Source organism: Symsagittifera roscoffensis, chromosome 1 (assembly GCF_963678635.1).
Source record: "Symsagittifera roscoffensis chromosome 1, txSymRosc1.1, whole genome shotgun sequence".
In the NCBI taxonomy this organism is placed as follows: Eukaryota; Metazoa; Xenacoelomorpha; order Acoela; family Convolutidae; genus Symsagittifera; species Symsagittifera roscoffensis.
This window is the reverse complement of record NC_087062.1, coordinates 101035701-101061092: the sequence shown is the minus strand read 5'-3', so window position 1 is coordinate 101061092 and position 25392 is coordinate 101035701. Positions and strand designations below refer to the sequence as shown.

At 33.0% G+C, this 25392-nt stretch overlaps 1 protein-coding gene across 1 annotated transcript in view; it reads left to right on the top strand.

Moving 5' to 3' along the window:
* The window catches only part of LOC134856262 (uncharacterized), a 197349-nt gene that overhangs the window by 101425 nt on the left and 70532 nt on the right, over positions 1-25392 (top strand). The window lies entirely within an intron of this gene.

The window sequence follows — 25392 nt, the reverse complement described above, 5'->3', positions numbered from 1 at the left end:
GGGGGAGGGGGGAGTAAACTGGGGGGCTTAACGGGGGGGGGGGGGGATGGTGGAAAACTTGGAGGGGATGGTAAACTGTGGGGGGTGGGGGCGGTACTGGTTTGTGGTAAAAAAATTTAAAAAACAGTAAAATGAAGTGTTAAACTGCAATGAATTAAAAAAGTTGAGACAAAAAATGTATACATTTTATTCTGAAATGTAACATTTTATTAAACGTAATGCGTAGCAGCTGCACTAAACAGAGAATTAAATAACTTCGAACAAAATTGTAAATTTCAAGAATAACTCCTCGAAAAAATCCATTATAATCGATTATAATTGATTATATTGGATTTTATTGGCATAAAGATATTAGGATTATAATCAGGGGCGGATTTAGGGGGGGCGGGGGGGGGGGGCGGACGCCCTTTCCCCTCAGGGATTCGAACCCCTGCCGACCCAAAGGGTCCCCCCTTTGATACTTTTTAAGAAATCGATTTTTGGCCGACCGACCCTTAAATTTTTCTAAAGGCACCTTTGGCGCCAATATATACTAACTTTGAGGGGGAGCGCGCGCCAAAAAAAAACGCGACTTTTTTTTCAAAGATTTTCAAAAGTGCTTTTTGACTGTTTTTTCAAAAATTCGCCTGCGGCGCAGAAAATTTAGCCAAAATGCCAAAATAGGGGCAAAACAGTGCTTGGGGAGAGCCCGAAAAATCAATTGTTCGACCTAAAAAAAAGGTCCCAAAATTTTTGAATTTTTTAGAAAATCCTAGATCCGCCCCTGATTATAATCCTTTTTTAATGGATTATAATCGATTATAATGGATAATATTGACATTAAAAATATTTGGATTATAATCCATTTTTAATGGATTATAATCGATTATAATGGATTATACTGACATAAAAAATATTAGGGTTACAATCCATTTTTAATGGATTATAATCGATTATTTTGTCATTTTATAGATGCTGACCATGTTATCGCAATATAATCGATTATGATCCATGGGCGCTCGGTACGGGAAGCTTGGTCTATTAGAACTTAAGTATAATACCATCAACGCCAGACAGGGGTGTCAGCAAGTTGGTTGATCTTAGTATTCTTAGTATTGATAGATACTCGAACAGTACAAACAGTAACACTCAAAAACGTTTAGCAAACTGTTTTTGACTGTTACATCTTGGATTGAATCATGACCTCATTCGCTTTGAAGGTTTTGCCCTCAGAATTCATTATATAATTTCACCATAAGATAGGCGGTGTTGGAACTTTTTAAATTACATTAGAACACCATAACTAATTGTCAAATCACATAATCTGTGTAAAATTAAAACACCTGATGTTTTGAGAAAAAAGTCTGTCGTTCTACGAACTGCTTAAGAATATAGTCAAAATTTTGCATACAGTTTTAGCGAATGATTTCAAAGTAAGTTTGTTATCACAACAATCCCCAAAGTTTGCACATTTTTGTAATTTAAACTGAAATAGCAAAATCGATAAAAAATTGAAAAATTACTGCTGAATTTCAATTTTTGATTGAATTGTTATCAAGATTGACACTTTTTTGACAGCATCAAAAACATTTAAAATTCTAGCAAAACTCATAAAAAACTGGGAAAGTTTTTCCAATGTTTTTGTCGAAATGTTTTAATCGCCCTTTGATTAACCTTGTTGTATTATGGCTTCTAGCCTCGGGATGTTTAAAAAGTTTTTGCTTCAGTAGATGTTAGAATGTTTGTGAAATTATTTGATTTCTAATGCTTTGTTTGCTTAATCAGAATTTGAACCAATTTTTTGAAGACTTCATAACCTGTTTTTCTCAAAAAAATGCAAACAAAAGCAGTCCCGAATCATTCATTGCTTCACTCTGATACAGCAGTCTTGTTCATCTTACTTTTGAGTAGCTTTTGATTTCTCTATTGAGTTTAGTTCCGGGGTGTCTTTCTCAAAGAGTATTTTTGGATAAAACACACCGTCTGCTTGTCAGAGGTTATTTGTAAGTTTTAGTCATGGATTTTACAGTGATAGTTATCAAGAATATATTTGGATATAATAATTATATGTTTTGAACTGGTTCCATTATGCCAATTAACTCGCATCTACTGATAGCATTCAATTAAATTTATACAAAAAAGCCAAAAATAAAAATAAAAATCAAGGAAAGCAGATAAGTCCAAAATCGACTCTTCTACGGATGTTTATGAGAAAAAAACTCCTTCCAACGTTTCCAGCTGACACACTTGTCTGGCGTTGATGATTTCATGTTTTCACTTCGGCCTCATAGTAAAACTAATCAGGCATCGATCAAGACATAGATAAACATGCCTTTTCATAGGAAAAGGCATTTTGAGTTTCTTAAACAAATTATGCAGCGAAACGAGGAAAAATTCAAGAAAAAATTCAATTTTTGTTTATCCAGGAAAACGTTAGGAGCACAGAAAAAAATTGTTAGTATTGAACTTTTCTTGCTTTTGTTTGTTTTCAGTGCAAATTTGGTTTTACGATGAAAAAGAACTGAAATTTTTGGGAAATCCCAAAACTACATAAAAATGTTTTCATGTCCTATTAAAAAAGCTAGTGATGTTAATTTCATAAACGAAAACAGTACAAGTAGCTTTTTTGTGACCGAAGAAAACATTCTATTTTTATGTCGATGCAACAACTTGTATGCCAAAAGAAGAAAGAAGTTCTTGTAAAATTCGATGACAGTATTTTAGCGAAATGTATAAAATTTGTAGAGTTTATTTTATTGACTGATATTTTGGAGTTGTATGACTGGCATTTTTGGTCTATGGAGGTCAACGCGGGACTCTTTAATACCATTAGCAGGCTAGGAGGACCCGTTTCATTTTCAGCAGTTTCACTTCTGGCATATGAGGTTGTTTATTCAAATCCTGTTTGAAAGGTCTCGCAACCCATTCAAAAGCCCAGGAATCTCGTTCCACTGCTTGGTGGAAGTCATGCGAATATTTGACTATGACTCTCATTTTCGAACAGTTGTGGTTGTTTTCCAAAAATCTAATAGCAAGCTCCCTAATCCGGCTTCAAAGCTGAGAAATCCGTTTCACTTAATTATCTAGAGTAACTTTTCTACTAAGTCTATCATTACCCGCAAGTATTGTTTCTTCTGAAATCTTAATTGCTTAGTTTTCAAAGTCAGGCTCTCAGCTCTTCTTTGTTTGATGCTTTTGTAATTACAGCCGATAGAATTTCATTATTGGAGAAGAAATGGAGACTTCGGCTTCTCATTTCAAAGAAATTCCATCAATTTTTAATCGATGAAAAATTTCGTTCATTTTTCGGTTTTCTCTATCTGAAAAATCAAAAAAAAGCATTATTTTTTTTCTAAAGTTCTAATCACGGCCGAATGCGGCGTAAAAAGATTGTTAAGGTTCTGTTTTTTGCTACCTTCTGTTTTTTGGACATTTTTTGTGCTTTTAGGCTACTCGCAGCTTCTGACTAAAAGTTGTTCACTGCAACCATCCGTTTTTCTGAAAGCTTGTTTTAACAACAGTCAATTCTTTGGAACAAACGTTTTACGTCAAAAAGTCAAGCTCCGCTTTAAGTTCTTAACATAGCTAGCTTTTCGTAATAGGCAGGCATACTTCAGTTCTCTCTTTATTTTTCTTAAAGTTTGTGCCATATAGAAGACTCAACACCACTTCTAGGCTTGAAAACATCAAATTGTTCGGGATCCTAGTCCCAAAACAAAAGATAGTAATTGTCTCTATAAAAGTGAGTCTGAACTATGTTGAAATTTTTGCCAAGTGACAGGTCCTCACTTTCCCCGCCTCTCACTCAACTCAGCTGTCATAACTAAAGGCAACAATGCTAAAACCCAAGTTGTTCTGTCACTTTTTCGATTTACCGAATGGCCCTTCTGAAGCTTGCTTCCACGCAGTGATTTTCCCAAATCACATGAGTGTATTTGGGATGCAAGTATATCCTTCAGGTAAACAAAACTTGAAGTTTGTCAAAGAAAGTAGCTCCACTTGATCTTTCAAAATGTATTTGTAAGATAAATATTAACGGGGCCTATGAAATTAGACGATGAGCAAATTAGACGGGTGCTACAAAAACAAAATAAGAAGAATTGTTTCTACAGATCTGGTATTTTAGACAAAAAAAGCTATGAAAAGGAAAGGGCCAACAAAATTTTTTCTTTAGAGTCACTCGGGTTGACCTCCATTGACCAAAAATGCTACTCATACAATTCCATAAACTGAGTCTATGATACTAATCATACAAATTTTATACTTTTTGAAAAAAATGGTGTCGTCGAATTTTCAAAAAGCTTTTTTCTAGTTTTGGGATAAAATTCGGTGTATCGTACTTCATAAAAAAGTTTTTGTCCAAAAAAAATGCCAATCATACAATTTCCATACGAGGAAAATGTATGACTAGCGTTTTTTTGATGGCGACGACAAAAATTTTCAGTATTTTTGAAATTGCCCCCAAAAATTTTTTTGTATTTTTCTCAACCGCAAATTGATTTTCGTACTCAAACAAACATTTTTTGAGAAAAAAAATTGCATGCAAAATTTAATTTTTTGTGTGTATAAAGTAGTCCTGGTTACTTTATTATTGGATTTTTTCCTTTTCTTCATAAATTTTTTCATAAATTTTTTCGTTTGTATGACATGTTTTTCTATGCCGTGGTCAATGTCTAAAAATTTAAAAATGCAAATTTTAGAAACAATCATCTTTGAAAATTTTTGCCAAAATTTTAAAAGTTCGTTACTTTCGTTATATTATTGGTGTAAGACATAACTTAAACATTTCTAGCTGTTTCCAATGCATTTTTAATGCGAGACGGCCAAATCTTTGGTTACTACAATTGAGTAACCATGGCTTATGTCATTTGTGTTCGGTTACGAACACAACTAAATAAGTTTGAGAAATTAAAAAGTAAAAAAATCAATATTTTTGGTTTATGGAAAAATGCTAGTCATATATTTTCCATATATGAAAAAATACAAATCATAGACCTTTCATATTTTCTTAGAATTGCATGAAAAGTGTATTATTAGCATTTTTCCATATATGAAAATTGTATGACTAACATTTTTGGTCAACCCGGGCAAGTTTCACAAAAACAAAAAGAACCTAAAGAGACATTAATTATCAAAACAATTACTTTAAATGGACATAAAATGTCAAATCCGAATGTTACAGGAGAATTTTTAATTGAAAAAGCTATGCATGATTGACATGTAAAGCTTTTGGACACCAAAATTTAACCGTTGTCTGCCAACAATTTTGTTTTTCTCACGCAATTTGTCTGCAAACAATTTTAACCTCTCTCACTTTCGTCTATTTTCTCACAATTGCAGTTATGCAAAATCGTCTACACTCCTTTTAAATGACTCCTTCTTATCGTCTAATTTCTCAACCCCTATGTTTACTACAGCCTAAAAACAGTCAAAAACTTTTAGTTTCTGAAACTTAGAATCATTGTGCTCGAGTTAATCACAGATGCAACCCGCACCGAGCGCCCATGTAATCTAATGATGAATTCCCGAGACAAAAAAGTACTTCCCGAGACAAAAATGGGGGGGGGGAGGGTAAACGGGGGGGGGGGGGGGTAAAGTTAAAATATACTGAGAGGAGGGGTTAAAACAAACTGGGGAGGGGCAGGGTAAGATAAACTGGTAAACGGGGGGGGGGGGGGGGGGTTTGAGGTAAGGTAGTAAGGTAAACTGGGGAAGGGGTCAAGTAAACTGAAGGGGGCTTAAAGTAAACTGAGGTAGAGGGGTTCCATCAGAATATATCAGAGAAAAGAAAACATGAATTGCAATAAGAATTGTAAGACTTTATGAAACGTACCTAGCAACTGCACTATAAAAGAATTGAGTTGACTTTGAAAAAGTTGTAAAATCACAAATAACATCTCGAAATAATCCATTAAAATCAATTATAATTGATGATGTTGGCTTAAAAATTATAAAGATTTTATTCCATTTTAATTGGATTTTAATTGATTATAATGGATTATATTGACAAAAAATTATTACGTTTATAATCCAATTTTGATGGATTATAATCGACTATTCTTTAGAAAATTTAGATATATTATGAGGCAAAACTGTGCACTGGATAGGCGCACAATTTTTTGTCTGTGTGTTCTTGGATTCCAGAGACAAGTCTTTACATATGTTCCAAAATGTAAGTGGATTCCAAGTACAAAATTTCAGAGGATTCCGCGTAAAATACCTCTAACGTAAATTTTGTTGGAACATTGATTTCGTTGCGGACTCCGCAACGAGTGAATTTAGGTAGTTGTTCCGGATTCCGCAAATGTAATCGGATTTCCCAAATGTAAGTGGATTTCAAAAATTTATGCGGATTCCGCTTACAATTTGCGAATTCCGCGACAGCTTAAATTTACTAAAAACATATACTATTATTTGCTCATGGATTCCACTATTTGGTTCCGGATTCCACGCATTTTGTTGCGGATTCCGCAGAATTGCCTGTTTTTGGAGCGATTTTGAGCAAGGCAGTGTTTTAGCTATTTGTCCGTGAAATCCATAACAGCCGAAGAGATCAAAAAAAATATCAGTGTTGCGGATTCCGCGACAAATCTAATTTTTCCTGTTGCGGAATCCGCTAAAAAATTCACAAAATGCAGTTTGGCCTCGTAAGTTACTGATCATATTATGATATTATAATCGATTATGATCCATGGGCGCTCGGTGCGGGTATAATCTTGTGAAAAATTACTATTTTTTATTAAGATCAAAACAATTTCGAATAGCCAGAATCGACGTTGAACGAAGTTAATTGGTTGATTATATCTGATGTCTTTTCCGATATCGACGAAAATTTTTTTTTAATCATTTGCTCAGTTGAACAATTGTCAAAGAGGCACTTCAATGACACTCTTTTTGCCTTGTCTGGTTGCACAGTATTACTAGAAGATCCTCAACCCTTCTTATAGTGTTGGAGGAGTTAATTGACTGTCTATTCAAACCCTACAGGGATAAAAAATAGGCAACTGATAGATTAGTTCCTTTAGCCATTCATGATAAATTATCTACTTTGTCAGAATTGGTTTCACGAGGGCATCTGTTACGGAGTCTACTTTGGCTTGAAGCCAATTGTCCTCATTCTACTCCTTTGAGCTCTATTCATTACCTTAAAATTGTGTGGAAATCAGTACCAGAAACTATAAATTATAACTGATGATGAATTTGGCATTTGCGTTTTAAAACCTTCAGGTAAAATTCAAAAAGAGAAAAGTGTCTGATTTTTAAAAAAAAACCAAAAACATTGTTTAGATTACGTTAAATGATGTCACATTTTATGTAAAGCTCAACTTATTATCCAAAACGGTAACTTCTCAAATAGCTTAGTTACCAAACTGCATAAAATTGAAAATACTCCCAGTTGGCATACAATTCACGCTTTAAGCAAAATACGAACTCTTCTTTCGACCAGTGAATATTTCTCTCTTTTTTTAATTAGGGTTGAGGTGAGCTTCGCATAACATGCGATACAACACAAACATTGGAAAATATAGAAATCTCCAACAAAAACTAATTCTACCAAAAATTTCGAAAGTCTCGGTAAATTTTCATTTCAGGCAAACATGCCACGCGAAAATTGAGCCAACATTACTTAGCAAAAACAAAGCCGAAAACCTTTGAGCTCCAGTTTATTCAAAAATCACTGTAAAAAGCCCTTTCCCTGAAACTACAATTAACGCTATAAAAAATGCCAAGTTGGAACAGGCTGCAAACTGTTGAGGATTAAAAAAGCATGAAAGAAAAGTAAGTAGGATTTGCAAGAAAATGTGCTAGCACGAAAAGGTAATCGCATTTAAGAAAAGTGAAAACATATCAATTATAATGGATTTTCGTAGTCTAAATATAATCGATTCTCATTATACGTTCAGACAACAAAATTGGACTAAAAATGGAAATCCATTTTTTCTCGCCAAAAACAAAATTCATTATAAATTATATGGGATCCATTATAATAGATTTTATAAGAAGTAGGAAGTCCTTAAAATGGATTTTTTCCACTTTATTTTTTTTTCGATAGTCGTGCAAAATTTTGCAAGAATTTCTGCATTTCTCAAGTGAGTTATGCGGAAACTTTGCAAAGCGATTGTACGACCTAATCCATTTTTAAACCTAAACTCAAACTGCAAGAAGATTCCGTTAAGCTACCCCCCCCCCTAACGTTTGCCCTTTTGCTCCCCTTCAAAGCAGCTAACGTTTGCCTCTTTGCTCCCCTCCCAATCCCCCACTGAACCACCCTACCTGAACACTTCCCCATCTGAACAACCCCCCACACCTGAAATGGTCAAACGCTAGGGGGTAATGGAAGGGGGATTAGTCCACGTCCCCCCACCCCCCAAAGAAACTCTAATAGTTTAACACAAAATTGTTGAAAGGAGCAAAATTCAGTTTTTGAGTAACAAAAAAAAGTAACAAAAATATCAAATTTAGGCAGAAAAAAATAAATTGAACAACAAGTAACCAATTTAACCAACTTTAGTTTAAAACGTAGAAAATATTTTAACTGCGTTGAAATTCGCATCTCACTAAAGTGGAAAAAAAATCGATTATGATTTAGTTTCATCGTCAGTGTCCATAAAAAACTCGATTATAATGGATAAAAAAAAAGATTTTGTTGCTCAAAAACCAATAATATAATCCAATTTCAATTGACTATAATCGAATTGACTTCACTTTTGTGAACACTGACAATGAAACTCAATTACAATCGTTCATTAAATATAATTGTCAATTAAATTATAAATGAAACTCAATTATAATCGTTCATTAAATATAATTGTCAATTAAATTATAAATGAAATTCAATTATAATTTTTACTCATGGAACTCCAATGCTGTTATAGTTCCAAATTACCGAAGGGCGGTTTTAAGGGGAAGCGGAGGGGTGAAGCTCGCGCCCCTCTGGGATTCGATCCCTCACCGACCCAAAAGGTACCCTCTTTGAACTATTTTCAGATATCCATTTTTGGTTGACGGTCCTTAAATTTTTTCTAAAGGCTCCTTTGGCGCAATCATATACTTCCTTTAAAGGGGGAGCGTGCGCCGAAAAAAACGCGATTAGTGGTCAAAATTATCAAAAAGGGCCTAAGAACGCTTTTTTAGCCTGTTTTTTTTTCGACAAAAATTGACAAAATTTTGAACATTTTTTGAAAAACCCCCCCTCGAGAAAATCCTAGATCCACCCATGGGATTACAAGACACTTGCGAGAGATCTGAACACAAACTGACAACAATCTGGGTTCTGGGGGAGAACAAATAACATAATTAATTGTTTTCTAGAGCTTGAAGTATTAAAATGACTGATATACAGATCCAGTGGGTTCTGGATGAAGCATCTAATAAGTCTTCTTTCTAAAACTAATTAAGTCTGAATCAAAGCGACATCTGAGATTAATTAGTCTTTGCCTGAATCAGACCCGTTTTCGGATCAAAGCATTTTGTTTTCAACTCCAACTTTTGAATAATGAATAGTCGTTTGCTGACAGAAACTTTTTACCTGCGAAACCAAAATTTACCGGTATAACCGGAGTTTTTTCTTTGCCATTTGAAAAATTATTTGAATGCTGTTTTTGATCATTAGTTTATTTGTCTACTTACTGAAACCTTTCGTTTTTAGAAAACTTGGATGGGTATGACTGCGTTGAACTATGTTTTTACAGAGATTACCGAGGAAATCAGAAGTGACATCTGTAATTATGTTCCGCTCAGCATAAGGCTAGAGCGTAGAACTTATCATTTTTGTGATAACTAAAGATGATTTTTTTTTACCTGTTTACCTGTAACAGTTGCCCGGGTTGACGTCCATACTAGGAATATGCTTAAATCATACAGTTTCATACAGGGGCGGATTTAGGGGGGGGGGGCGGGGGGGGGGCGGACGCCCCCTCCCTCAGGGATTCGACCCCCTGCCGACCCAAAGGGTCCCCCCTTTGATACTTTTTCAGAAATCCAGTTTTGGCCGACCGACCCTAAAATTTTTCTAAAGGCGCCTTCGGCGCCAATATATACTAACTTTGAGGGGGAGCGCGCGCCAAAAAAACGCGATTTTTTTTGTCAAAATTTTTCAAAAATTGCCCAAAAACGGCTTTTTTGACTGTTTTTTCAAAAATTTGCCTGCGGCGCACAAAATTTTGCCAAAGTAGGGGCAAAACAGTGCTTTGGGAGAGCTCGAAAAATCAATTTGGTCGACCTAAAAAAAAAAAAAAGGTCGTCAAAATTTTGGAAAATTTTTTGAAAATCCGCCCCCCCCTCGAGAAAATCCTAGATCCGCCCCTGGTTTCATATATGAAGTCTATGGACAAAATGCTCATCATACAAAGTTCATACAAAAATTAAAAAGTGTTTTAAAAAATTTTATTGAACATTTTCGGTCTATTTGTCTCTTTTGAAGCTTTCTGGTCATTAAGAAAAGGAGTTAAAATTTTCGATAAAAAATGCTGATCATAAAATTTTCATCTATGAAAATTATAGGATAATCATTTTGTCATAGAAAAAAAAAACAATTTTTTATAATCACCAAAAAGCGGCGTGTCTGGTTAAATAGGTTTGAATAACTAAAAATAAAATATACAATTTTTTTTCTAATAGTTCTGAAAAAAGGCAACTTTAAAAAAATCAATGTTTGCAATTTAATCATGTTTAAAAAAGAGAAAGCAAAATTATAAAACATTTTTAGTTATTATTCCAAAACAGTCTTTATTAGAAACGCACCCCTTGTACTGTTTTGGGATATCTATTTTTGAAGACGGACACTGAAATTTTTCTATAGCCGCCTTCGGCAACAATATACACTAATTTTGAGGGAGAAGCGCACGCCGAAAAAAAAACGCAATTTTTTGGCCAAAGTTTTCCAGAAAGTGCCTAAAAATGCCTTTTTTGGCCTGCTTTCTCAAAAACTTGCCTGCGGCGCAGAAAATTTTGGTCAAAATGGGATATTTATTTTGATTTGGAAGAGCTCAAAGAATTATTTTGGTCGATCTAATAAAAGATCGACAAATTTTGCATTAAAGATGTTCACCATGACATTGTGACAGCACTTGACTTTTCATTTTTAAAAAACCTTAAAATGTATCATCACTACTTGTTAGTTCAGAGAGACACACTGCATCTCCTTGAAGAGCGAGCATAAACGTATTGTCAAGTTCCAGCAAACATATCATTTCTGAGCCTTCTGTTTTTGACTTGGTCCTTCTCAGTTTTTTTGTGTTATTGAATGGTGATGCTATTGGTATGAGCCCGTCCTTATAATGAAAGAAATCGGAAATTTTACTTTTTGGTGAAATGTAAAGCCAGCCCATGATGTGATTTCCGTATAAAAAACATAATCCTCCTCAGTCTGTTATATCAATTATTTGAATTTGAATTGCCTCTTTTTCGAAACGAGGTAACATGAAAAATTTTAATTGTTTTCTTACCAGTGATTAGTCCAAATGCAATCAAAATAATTTTAGTGAGGAAACACAAAATTAAATTTGTTCAACCAACAAAATTTTTCATAAAAAAATCTCGAATAAAATTGAATTGACGAAAAGATGAAAGTTTCTTTTTTAAAATTCTAGAAAATTTCAAGAAATTAGCAAAAATTAAATTTTTTTAGTATACAGATACAGTACATGTTATATTTTCAATTCTTCACTTTAACAATTAAATGAAGGAAGCTGCATTTAACTTGCATTTTTTATACTGCCTAGAGTTTTTGCTTTGGAGTGATGTTTAAACAAGTAATTTTGCTTCGCTTGTTTAACCAATAGATTCTTTTAGAAAAAACACACTGGCACCGAGCGCCCATAGATCTTAATCAATTTTTTCTTGAAATCCGAGGCAAAAACAAACCATTACAAACCAACACAGGTATAATATTCATACCATCAAATCAATGATAATGCCATTGTAATCCATTATTTATGACACTGAACCCGATTATTTCTACTAAGATGGTCGATTACAATCGATTGCTTTTGAATAAAAATCCATTATACTCCACTATAATTGATTATAACCATTTTTTTAAAAACTAAATTCGACTGCTTTTGCATAAACTTCGAAAATTTTGCTGGAATCCTGCAAAATGTATGTCATTTTTTTTACTAAATGCCATGTCGTCGCAATGTCACCTTCTCAAGTTTTTTTTACCTCAGCCCAACTAAAAAAGGGGTAAACTGGCGGGCGTCAATCATTACCCCCTTCGACAAAGTCGACCAATACATAATAACCCCAGGTTCAACCATAAGGGGGGGGGGTAAACTGCTAAGCTGGTAGGGATTAAATAGAGGGAAAAAAATAAACTGGGTTGTGGGGGTATATAGAACTAAGGGGGTAAAGATGGGGGTGGAGGCTCAAATAATCCCCCTCTCCCGCTAACACCGTTCAAACATCACCCCTCCCCCTTCATCTGCAAAGTGAAGTGTTGAGCTGAGATGAATTGAAAAAGTTGAGACTACAACACGTTGATGGGAAATGTATTATTTTATGAAACGTGATACGTAGCAACTGCACTAAACAACAAATCAGATAACTATAAAAAAATTGTAAACTTCATGAATAACCTTTAAAAAATCCATTATAATCGATTATAATTGATTATTATAGTTTATGTTTGCGTACAAAATTTCAAGAATATAATCCATTTGTAATCCAATAATGGATTTATTGACATAGATAATATTAGGATTATAATCCAATTTTAATGAATTATAATCGATTGTTTTGTAATTTTAGAGATACTGACCAGATTATGACAATATAAATGAGTATGATCCATGAGCGCTGGCGCTTGGTGCGGGCATACATTAACGCTGAAAGTTGTTTAAAATAACGAGTTCGTTTTACTTTCGGACTTAAAAACAAATTCGGACTTAAGGATTCAGAAAAAAATTCATTGAAAAGTTGAAAAAAAAATTTCCATTAAAAAAAAGAAGCTTGATTTCAATTTAATGTCGCAGTTTGCCTTTAGACGCAGAACGAGAGAAATTGACAGAGTTTTTCTTTAGTTTAACGTGGCAACGACTCAATTTGAGTGAAATTGAAAGACATGACTACTAGTAGTTTTCAGTTTGCTTTCATAGCGTATTGCTTTTGGATTTCACCAGTATGGGCCTTTGGGTTTCAACTTTGTTCGATCATATTCGATTTACTGCCGTTGCGATTCACTACTGTTATTTCACTGCTTTAATTTTCTTTCAACGATGAAAGATAAACAAGACTGTTCGTATCAGGATGAGGCCCTGAATGTTCCGACTGCCTTTTCAGGTCTATGAAGCAGTAAAAACACGATAAACCAAAAAAAAATAAAACGGTGTATTTTTAAAATGTAAAATAGTAAAAAGTAAAAAATAAAAATTAAAAATGAGAAAAAAAAATTTGAAATTTTTTGGCGAAAATCATCCTCCTACACGCCATATAAAGTACAAAGTGATAAATTCGCTCCTAGTAACAAATCAATTATGGCAATTAAGCTTCCTTCAACCAATTTGAAACGATTTCTAAGACGAAATAAATATCCGCTTACGCGTTAATAGCGCGGAACATACCTCGCGTTAATTGTCCCAAATTGCCCAAAATGGCAATCTTTAAGCCCCAAAACTTTATCAAAAACGATCACAGGTGAAAAATTTTTTCAAATTGAAACTGAGAACAACAATATTTTTCGAATAATTAAAAAAAATCTGTCAAGAAAGGCTAGTTAAAAAGTCGAATTGTTTCTGAAGAAAATAAACCATCCCGAGCACAAATATTCCGTTTCTTTTTTTACGAAAGTCCGAACAATAAAAACAAAAAAAGAGCAAAGAGAGCTTCCTTGTTGCGGAATACGCTTACAATTTACAAAATACACAGTTTGGCCTCTTATTGAAAAGTCTAAGTGTTTCTGAAGAAAAAACCAGCCCGAGCAAAAATGTTCCGTAATTTTTGTTACAAAAGTCGCAAGAACATAAAGATTACAAATGAGCAGGCGCGACTGGAACCTGATCTAAACTACAGTTTATGATTGGATAAATTAGATATTTTACCACTGTAAAGTATTTAATATTAACCAATCATGATCCATCTAACTAACAACCCACTTATTTGTAAGTGCTGAAATTACTTGTAATTTCAGCACCAGAGAGATTTGAATTTAACTTAGAATTTAGTTGCCTCTCCTAAGGAACTTCAGCAGCCGTAATAAACCAGTATACCCTAGATCTATTGAGCCTACCAGAGACTAGTTAAACAACCTGAGACTAGATAGTATAAGAGTTAGATTAGGATCGGTATTAGACTAAGAAGTTGCACGAATCTATCCGGCCGAAAATAAGATAGCGTGACGAGCAGACGGTGTACCCTATCCGAAATTACTCTATGAGTTAACCACATCGTTCCTAACTCATCTGGTGCGACCATAAGTCTCGAACAAGACCTTAATAGCTTAGAATTAACCAAAAATAGATTAGAATTTAGACAAAACATTTTTAAAATGTTATACGACGATAATTTAATCGAAATGTCTCTACGACTCAATAGATCAGAGCCAATATTCCGAACGATAACAGAACTACCCGGAATTGCAAGAAGACCTCGAACCAGAGACGATATACGACAAAGTAGAAACTTACCAAATAGTTATATGATAGTACGGCAAAAGCCAACACAAACTTTTATATTTAGAATTTTATTAGCAATGAATTTAGATTTTCATTTGCAAACACAAAATCTTGAAATCTTCATAATCATTTCAGGCGCTAAACAAAATTATTAATATACAATAACGATTGATAAAAAGATCTCAGATCGTTTTCCTAAAATTCTGCAGTATTATATAAAACATGTTTGGAAAATATTTATTGAAAATCAAAATAAAAATTAGTAGCATGACAATAAACTGTTAGTAATCATAAAATCATCAGTTGTCCCAGCTTCATCACCTAAAACATAACAGCAATCATAAGCTCACTAATATCATTAAAACACTTAATCTTTTCTTAAATAAATTTACACCATTTTAAACTTAAATTCACTTAATTTTAAAATCAGATCATCAAGGCTTATCCTTGGATCTTAAATCATTTTCTATTTAATTAAATTTAAACTTGATCATCAAGGCCTATCCTTGGATCAAAAAGAACAATTTTGTTCTCCCCCACCCGCTTAGCTAGTGTCTAACGACCTCAAACGTCGATTCACTATCCAACCCTTTCAAAAAACCCAAGACTAATAGAAACTTTTGAACAAAACTAATCATTCAAATTAGGATAAACAGTGAAGAACTTCGGTTATTCATCCTTCACTTGAACCCTCCTCTTACCAGACCCAGGATAAATCGTAGACTTAGTAAGTTTAAAATAGTATCTAACGAACTACTCGCGTTCTAATTATACCTGAACCTTCTGGATCGATTTACTATTCTCCAACCCTTGAACACAATCATTACCCCTAAGTAAGATTAAGTAAGTTAACACCTTAGCTTATATTAGCCACGAGAAAGTAAAAAATCATTCTTCGGAATCGATATACTTTTCTCTCCAACCCTGAACAATAGACCCAGGTTAAGCTAACCAAAAAATCGTAAGGACTAACAATTTAAGAAAATAGAAATCATCTAACAACTTTTTGCATCCGTCATCCTAAACCTTATGTCATTTAAAAATCTAGGAAACAAACAAACAATCGTTTTACACAACTGTGAAATAGATAACAAAAAATACGACCTTGTAATCACACCACACACACAAACAGTTGGATATATCAGAACAAAACGACAAACACTAAAAACGAAAATAATAACTAAACAAAGACAAATAACACGAAAAAGATTTTCCAAAAATAGAAACGCATTTTCAGAATCAGAAGCCAGCAATTTAGACGAACTTTATAAATTAAAAGAATCTATAGATAAAAATTGCCCTATTCACGATCAATTATATTTTTCCGACTCAGAAACAACTTCAAATTCATCAAAAAGAGGAAAAAGACGAATAAAAAAGCAATATAAACACAAACCAGTACACTGGAACCAACCAATTAGACACATCGATAATTACCTATTAACATTCATTAAACGAAAAAATGAGCCAAACACACACTCCAAGTGAAGATAGTCCAGATGATGACGATATCTTCCCCTTCCTCGTAGATGCACCCAATGATAGAGGACAGCATATACTTTGCAACAATTTACTACTAAATTTATTTGAACCCGTAATCAGCCCATGTAAAGCAGAGTTCCCAGATGTAAAAATCGAAAGACAAATTATTGATCACTATCTGAAAGATATATGTAATTTGACACAACAATACGGAATCTACACCATAGAATTCAGCTCACCAAACCCGAATCACCGCAAATATGTAATTCAAACAGACGACCTTGATTTAGAATTTTCAAAAGTATTCTCAGAATACATAAAAAGCATGCAATATCATAACTCACAAAGAGCAAACTCCATATTCACTAATGAAATTTTTGCCATAATATATAGTTATATCTCAATATTAGAAAACGAAATTCCAATCCCAAGTGTCTCACCGACAGAGACATCTAAACATATAAGGGTACGACATGAAATCACACTATTTTCAACTTTTCTACATAAAATTAAAGAAAATTTCACTAAAGATGATGTTTCACAACATACAAAACATGACTTACAAAAAATCTTGGCATGGTTTATAATAGATTATTTCACACATAACATAGATTTAATTTCACAAGCAAGAAAAAATTTCAGACCTCAAAATTCTAACGATGATACCGCCATCACAGAACAGTCAGACTACGTTTGGGACCCCGAATGGTCTCATTATGCATTTATAAATATCCCACAATCAATTGCAAGTCAAGCAATAAGTACAATATCTTATACAAGAGATTATGTAAGAGTAGTACCATTAACCATTGATGCAACACCATTAAACTACAATACATTTTTACCCGAAATGCGAAATAACAGTTTAAATTCGACCGTCATACACAATGAAAACCTTAATGGAACTAGGAACCTCACTCAACAAGATATTCAAACACCATCACACTTCATAAATGAAGAAATTGTACAAACAACAACAACTACACAACAAAGTATTTCACCAATACGTCCAAATTTAACAACACCAAGAAATACAAACACTTCACTAGCACAGGTAACCTTACAATCAACCGTTAAACCTTCGGTTGCTCCAAAATATTCACAAATGGATTATCAAACATATAGACCCATGACAATACCGTCAAAAACACGCAGAACGTTCACAAGAAACACTTTTGCGGAACACAATTATAATTAAGCACATTCATCAAAAACAAACTATTCCCCACGAAAAATTAATAATAATCAGATAAGATCTCGATATTGGGATAACCCAATGGCAACAACCAATTCAGTAAATTTTCAAACTAATTCACATCCTCCACAGGATCGTAGTGAAAATTACCCATTCTTTCAACAGAATAAAAATAAAAAGCAAGCATCTCATCAAACGGATTATTTATCCTCTGATGATGATTATTTTTAACCAGATATATTTGCACCATACACTCAAGAATATCGTGGACAAGGAGTGCAAAAACCCTATACATATCATAGAATTTTTTCTCCACACCCAACAGATACACAAAATCAACAACCAATGCAAATGCAAAACCCAATTAATACACAATCTTTTCAGCCAATTCAGCCACAAAACCCAATGATTACACACTCGTATCAACCAACACAAATGCAAAATGAAATACCACTTCCATATTACCTTCAACAACACGAAATAACAAAAAATCAACTTTCGAATTTTTCACAAATGCCAAAAGCAGCAGAATCATTACAAATGACAATGAATCCATACCTTATGGGTGGATCATCAATAACATCAAACAAACCATTAATGGTATTCACAGGAACAGACCCTGAATATTCTGTAGAAGATTATTTAAATGCAGTAACAGCAAATTTAATTTTAAATATAGGACCTGAACCAATTAATACGCCACTACATCAAAATTGGATACATCGACGCACAGCGTTGATACAGACAACCTTAGACGGCGCAGCCCAAAAATGGTTTTCAGTATTGCCTATAGAAACAAAATCAAACTGGAAAAGATTTACACAAGAATTTTCAAAAATGTTTGACTCCGAAAGAAACAAACAACAACAAAGAGTTTTATGTAATGAAATTCGCAGATTACCAAATGAAACCATCAAACAATTAGCAGTACGTATCGAAACACTAGTTCGAAAAGCATATTCATTTAATACACACGACTATAAAAACACAAAAAAGACAGAAATCTTAATGATGACCTTAACACCTCAATTAAGGAAAATAACAATAAAAAAGAGAGCATCCCATCCCTCCTCAATTCGAGAGCCCGATTTAGATTTTCGAAAACTAGTAGACAAACTAGAGCAAGCGGAAATCACAATGAAACTTGAAGAAACAGAAAATCTGAAATTACAATATGTTAACCGAATTGAAACAAATACCACAAATATCAATAATATACAGGAATCAGATACAGACCTCGTTGAAAAAATCACTGAAATACTCAATATTTACGAAAAACATCCAAACTTCAAAGGCAAACCATCTTTCAAAAAATGGTGTAATTATTGCCGACGATACGGACATAGTATTTATGAATACAAAAACAACAGGACAATCAAAACAAACCTCAAAAATATAAAGAACCAAATAAATCATTCTATCAATACATGAAAAAAGATCAAAATCTACCGAACAAAAATGTATACAGCAACAACAGTTCAGGAAAACCACTTCCGAACAATACCAATTACACGAGAACTCAATCACCATATAACTCAAGTTATAGAGGAAGATCACCAGAACGAAGAAATACACAAAATTCGTCACAAAATCATTATAATAGACCAAATAGTCGAAATAACTACTCCAGATCAAATTCGAATACAACACGATTTGTTTCTAGATCTAATTCCCAATCAAGGAATAATTATTATCCACACAATCAATCACGAAACTCATCATACAATAGAAATAGAAACTACTCCAATAATCGAAATAGAAGTTATTCAAACAACCGAAACCAGAATTACCCGAACAATCGATCAAGGAATAACTCATATAATAGATCAAACTATAACAGACCAAACAATAATTATCGAAACAGATCACAAAATAATTCACAAAATCGACATTCAAGTTATAATAACCGTTATAGAAATTATTCCCAATCACCACACAGAAGTAGTACACCTAAACATCAAAGAAATATTAATCAAGTACAATCAAACCCAGAAACAACATCAGACCCCCCAGGTATTGATGACACAGGAAATAACGAACTACAACTAAATCAAATAAACTGTGAATCATCAGATTCAGAAAGTGATACAGAAAACACTATCTCCATCAATATGATAGCAGTCGAAAATGACTACGAACCTATTATATATGAACAACCTTTTTCATCACATATATATGAAAATCAATTAGAACTCCTTCACAATTATTACATTGAACCCATCAATTCCACACAAACGGCACAAGAAACTAACGAAATCAACACTACAAATCAATCCAATGAAAATGCCAAAACAAAATGCTTGAATACAAATCACATCTATCAAAATATACAAAAAGAACAACCCAAAGAAAAAATTTGGACGATACCATTTCTTTTAGAAAGTCCAAGAAACAAAGAATTTCAACCACCAGATCTTGAAATTGATTTTTTAATTGATTCAGGAGCAGAATCAAACATAATAAACATTCCCGCATGGAATGAGATAAAATCATTACACCCAAAACTAACGCCCCTTGAAACCTCCAGTAAACTAGCAACAGCACAAGGATCAACATTGGTAAACTATGGAAAAATTCAATTATTTCTTCTCCCCACAAGAACAATAGAGCAAAATAAAAATTTAAATAAACCATTTAAACAAATATTCCATATCACTGATATTAAACACAATATTATTGGAATACCATTTATCTCTAAATATATACCAACAATCAACATTTTGAATAGTAAAATACTAATCAAAGATAAATACACAAAAACAAAAGACACATCCCTAACATTTTTTCAAAGATTAAATAAACCTCCACCATTCTTTTCAAAATTTTATCCGATATATAATCAACAAAGAAAACACCTGAAACCACTATCAGGAAACATATATAATTTTTCAATAAAACAAGTTCACCAATATGATAAAAAACAAAATAAACAACAACTCGATATGTCAGATTTTGAATTCAAACCTATCCATAAGTTTTTCAAAATCACAATCTCATCCATAAAATATTTGAATAACTCGAATTCAGATATTATTTCTCTACATGTATACAACAATACACCCTATCAAGTAACATTACCTTTAGGACTTTTAGGCTATTGCGAAACCAACGCTACGATATCACCAATACACGAAAAAGCATACCGCGTAAATAATATACTCCAATTATTAGATATTTGTCAATCCACAATTCTTAATGAAGAATTATCCATAAATAATATAATAAGTAATGAAAAAAGAAATACAGATTATTTCACAAGAACCCCATATTTCAAACCTACATTTAACATAAATAACTATACAGAGAATCAACAGAAATTTTTTGAACAATGTTTAACTTCCAACATTCACAAATAACACAAGACGAATTTGATAAATTAGCCAAACAGCCAATAAAATATTCATCAGTCTATGCAACATCCAAATTTGATGTTGGGAAAATCAGCTCATCACTACATCTCCCATTAAAACCTGACGCAGTTTTCAAAAAACAAAGAGCAAGTAAAGTACCAATTCACTTACATGATAAAGTAAACAGATTACTCGATATTTTAGAACAATACAAAATTATATCACCGGTAAACAAAGAAGAACAACCAAAAGGTAACACATTTATCAACCCTATTATCATCCTAGCAAAAGGAGAATCATTAAAAATAGTTCTAGACGCTAGATATCTTAATTCACTAATAGACGAATCAAAATGCAATTGGCCTATTGAACCAATACAAGTTATTTTAACAAAAATAAACGGAAAATACTTTACAACCGCAGATATGAATAGTGCATATAATCAAATATAACTAGCGCGACGCTTAACACAATTTGTTATTGGAAATCAGCAATATGAATTCAACCGCCTATTCTATGGAATATCCATAGGACCAGCAGCATTTTCAGCTTTTATGAGCAAAATTTTTCGACCACTAATACTCAAGAAAAACGCAATCACCTATTTAGACGATGTTTTTATGCAATCACAGACAAAAGAAGAAATATTCAAAGTTTTAGAACACTATCACAAAATACTTCAGAACAAAAATTTGAAGGCCGCCCCCGATAAATCACACTTCTTTTTAACACGAGTTAAATTCTTAGGACACAATATAGAAAGAAAAACAATCACTCCATTAAAATCACGCATTGATGCTATTCAAAAGCTCCAACCACCAACAAACAAAAAGAAAATCCAAGAATTCCTTGGAATGTTAAATTTTTTAAGCAAATATGTCTATAAAATGCAATTATACCTAAGACCATTCTATAATATACTTAGACAACAAAATAATTTGGAATGGAATACAGAACATCAAGCACGATTTGAAGAAATTAAAAAACTCTTAACTGAACAAATTTCGAATACAATTCCAGATCCAAATCAACCATTCTATGCAATGTGCGATGCTTCGAATTTTGGCATCGGCGCAGCATTATTACAATCACACAATGGTACAAACAAAATGAATCTTATATCAGCAAATTCTCGATGATTCACTCAAGCAGAGCTACGACTCTCAACTCTAATGAGAGAATGTACAGCCATAATATATACACTTACAGAATATGAATTCCTGATACTTGGATCAAAACATCCAACAGTTCTATTCACAGATCACAAACCAATCATTTTTCTCTTTACACAAAAATCTAATCCAAATCACCGAGTTTATAGATTTCAACTAATTCTAATGAAATTCCCAAACTTACATATAGTTTGGACAGCAGGAAAGAATCTTGCATTACCAGACACTTTAAGTCGAAATACACCACCTGAATTACTTACACGTAAAACTACAGTAGAAATACCCAAAAATATAAAATTCTACCTTGCAGAAAACGAAACATCACCCCGACTAGAATGCAAATATGCAGAAAAAACTGACGTTGAACAATCAAAGATAAACAATCTAAAACACTTCCCACTTTATTTAGATTGCCAAAATAACCACTACGAAGTTAATCTACTTGGAACATCAACTTTCAAACCAATTCCATATTCACAATGGATAAAAAATAACACCCAACAAAAAAGAGTAAAACAACACCCACATAAAAAAGACCTTTTTCCATTAATTGAAAAAGAAAATCTAACTGATAAAATAAATTTATCAGGACCACAAACAAACGATTCAAAATACACAATAAATCAAGTTTTTGACCTCCATGACCCACTTGATACAATTCCTTTATCTAAATTAGAAATTGAAAACATTTTTCTCCCCCCAACGAATAAAGTTACAATTAATACTTTGAAACAATATCAAAATCTTGACCCAGTAATTAGACAACTAAAATCATGGCACAAATATAAAACTAAACCCGTCAAGGCAGATACAACTATTTTAGGAAATAAAACACTCCTCCGATATTTTCGAAAATTCAATAATACAACAATTAACGAAAACACAGACCTTCTAGAATACCAATTAAATGAATCTACAGTTCCCTGTCTGCCGTTTAGTATGATTCTTATAGCTTTTAATATCTCACATACACAAAACATTAAAGGACACTCTGGATCAGAGAAAACATATTCAAATTTCATACAAAACTTTTATTTTCCAAATGCACCAATTTGGATAAAAGTACTATGCAATGATTGTATAGTATGTCAGCTAAATAAACCTTACCCAAATCAAAAACAAATAGCACAAAAACAAGATTTTAAAGGACAAAGTTTGTACTTTAACCACCGTATTTCATTTGATACAAAAGGACCAATTTCACCCTCATCCGAAGGAAACTCCTACATTATGGTAATTGTTGACGCGTTTACACATTATGTAGCACTTAAACCCGTACCACATTGTAACGCTTATTACGCTTACACAACACTCTATGAACACTGGATAGCCAAATTCGGACTACCAGAAATTTTAGTTACAAACAACGGTACAGAATTCATAAATAATGAAATCATCACACTATGTCATTTATATAACATCAAACACAAACCACGTACATCTCACGCACCTTGGACAAACGGCTTAGTCGAAGGTATGAACCGTTCACTACAAGAATATCTTAGATGTATCATCAATGGAAATGATACAAGATACACCGAATGGTCAGCAGATGTAAAACTATTTCCCTTAGCATATAATTCACAAATCACGACAACTCTAGGAATGTCACCATATGAAATGGTTTTTAATCAAAAGCCACGCAAACCAATTATGTTTACAGCAAACTCTCATAAAAATGCACAAAGTTATTGTCAACCGAATAAAGATTCAATTTGTTATAACTTACTTTTACTTACACACGATGAAGATCATTTTCATCACCCACAAGTTCATAAATTAGCCTCCGGTACACACACCGAATGGATTTTAAACAGAGATAAAAAACACAATGAAATTTACCAAAAAGTAACAAAAAAGTTGTTACAAAGGCAAAAAATTAATGAACAAATAAATTCACGCCTTACACCAGCCTCCGATTTAAAAATTGGAACATTTGTTTTAATACCCAATTTTAACACTCACAAAGGAATTTCTAAAAAATTACAACCCCTTCGTAAAGGACCATACCAAATAATTGCCAAACCCACTGATGTCACATATAAAATTACCGACTCAGACAAAAAAGAAATTGTTCAACACCGAAACAACCTATTACCTTATTACCCAAAAGAATACGCACTACGCGAACTAACTCAATTATATTCTTTCACAGGTTTAAAAGTTATTCAAAATAACCCACATACGGAGAATAAAACAAAGGAACAACATGACATTCATCTCGAAAATCAAAATAAAAAATCAACCACAACAAAAAACAATACAAAAAAGCTAGATCAAAATATACCTCAAAAAAGAAAGAAAAAATAGAAAATTAACAGAAAAAATAATACCCCAAGAACAAATCGACAAATCAGAACATAGAGAGTCATCACGAGTTAGAAATCAACCACGTAAAAACTATAAAACATTCATCCCACAATCTAAAATATTAAAGAAAGTCGAATTTCAAAAACAGCTTTATTTTTATATTTAACAATTTTTGCACCTCTGAAATATTTTGAACTTTCATTTTTCAAAATAACATGCTGACAAACAAGCAACGATTCTAGTTCAAAATTAGTCAATAGGATTCATCCAATCCGTCACCTTCTCTAACTCTAACACAAACCAACTGGACGAACGATATTAAACTCCAGGCATATCTATAACTATAACTTTGCGACCTCCAGGTCAAAAATAAGCAAACCACTCCAACTTGACAACTAAAATAAATATCACCATAATATCATAACCCTCCCTTATCTAATAACCCAAAGATCAACAATATTTACCCAACTCCGATCTCAAATACCCCCCAAACAAATATGTTAAATTAGCCTAAAGCAAAAGAACGACCATTTTAATTAGCCTAAAGTATAAAAATCTCAAAAATACCCCAGATCATTTGACAAATAAAAATAAAGACAAAGAAGACCTCCCGATCACCATAAAATTTGCCCCCAACAATTTTTCACAAAGCTCAACCCACTTGTCAAAAAACCAATAAATAATTCAACCACACTTGAAAATTGCCTCAAACAACAAAAAATATTCGATCGAGAAGCCATTTCTTAAATGCTCTTCTCTCGACCAGTCAACATAATTCTTAACATTCTCATACACTTTTTAACGATATTTAAGATTTTAATCATATTTCTTTTTGATACCTTTGAATCTTTTGTAATAATCTTAATCAATTTTTGCAATATTTTTTAAATTTTCTATTCCATATTTGAACTATACATCCAGCTTTCGAAAGCTATTGACTATATCCACAGGTACGATTCACAAAACTTATCTAAATGATACGAACCATTTTTAGTAGGACAGATATTTTTTTACTATTTGTAATTTTTATAACATTTCTATCATCCCTCATTTTGACAATATGCAAATGTATAAAGAAAGCAATCATCACATTCGCCCTAGCAACAATCCTCCTAATTCTTTTTCTAGAAGAATAATATAATAAAAATAAATTTTTCCACTAAAATAATAAATAAAAAACCATCAAAAATTGCTAACCAACAATCACTCAGTCAGTCTTCACCGACATCATCCCAAGATAACCCAACACCATCTTCAACTACCCAAAACCCCCAAACATCCACACGAATTTC